This window comes from Bison bison, unplaced genomic scaffold (genome assembly GCF_000754665.1).
Source record: "Bison bison bison isolate TAMUID 2011002044 unplaced genomic scaffold, Bison_UMD1.0 scf7180017864040, whole genome shotgun sequence".
In the NCBI taxonomy this organism is placed as follows: domain Eukaryota; kingdom Metazoa; phylum Chordata; class Mammalia; order Artiodactyla; family Bovidae; genus Bison; species Bison bison.
In genome coordinates, this window is record NW_011494612.1 from 3,960,354 (window position 1) to 3,961,007 (window position 654).

Sequence of the window (654 nt, forward strand, 5' to 3'; positions counted from 1 at the left end):
TGCCGTCTATGGGGTCGCACAGAGTCGGACACGACTGAAGTGACTTAGCAGCAGCAGCAGCAGCAACCCATAATTACCACAGCCTCCGTCAATTATTTAGATACTTACCTACAAGTTTAAATATCTACTCCATAAGATTTACTAGCATTTTGTTCTTTTCATATCAGAGAAATCAGCATTACTGAACCAATTCTTGAGCATAGGGGCTGTCTGAAAATTTTCTGAGGCCAGTAACATTGACAAAAAAATCAATAGTCAGTCTAAGAAATGGAAAATTTTATTTGAGCCAAACTGAGGATTATACATGGGAGATAGTCTTCTAGAAATCTCTGAGGAGACTTCTGCTTATTGGAGCTCAAAGCACAGTTATATACATTTTGAGACAAAGAGTTATATGTTAAGTGACTACCAACAGTTTACATAAGCCAGATCTACATGAACAAAGCAAGTAGTAGGTCATGCTAACTCTTTACAAGATCGAGAAGGAATGTTATTTCCTACGGAGGTCTGGTTAATGCAGATCCACAATAGACACTAAAGGGAAGGAAGGAGGCCCAAACAGGCAAAGAAATTTATGTTTAAATTTTTCTTGTCTTGCCATAAGATATGAATTTTATTTCATCAATAAGAAAAAAGAATGTGAGGATTTTTCTC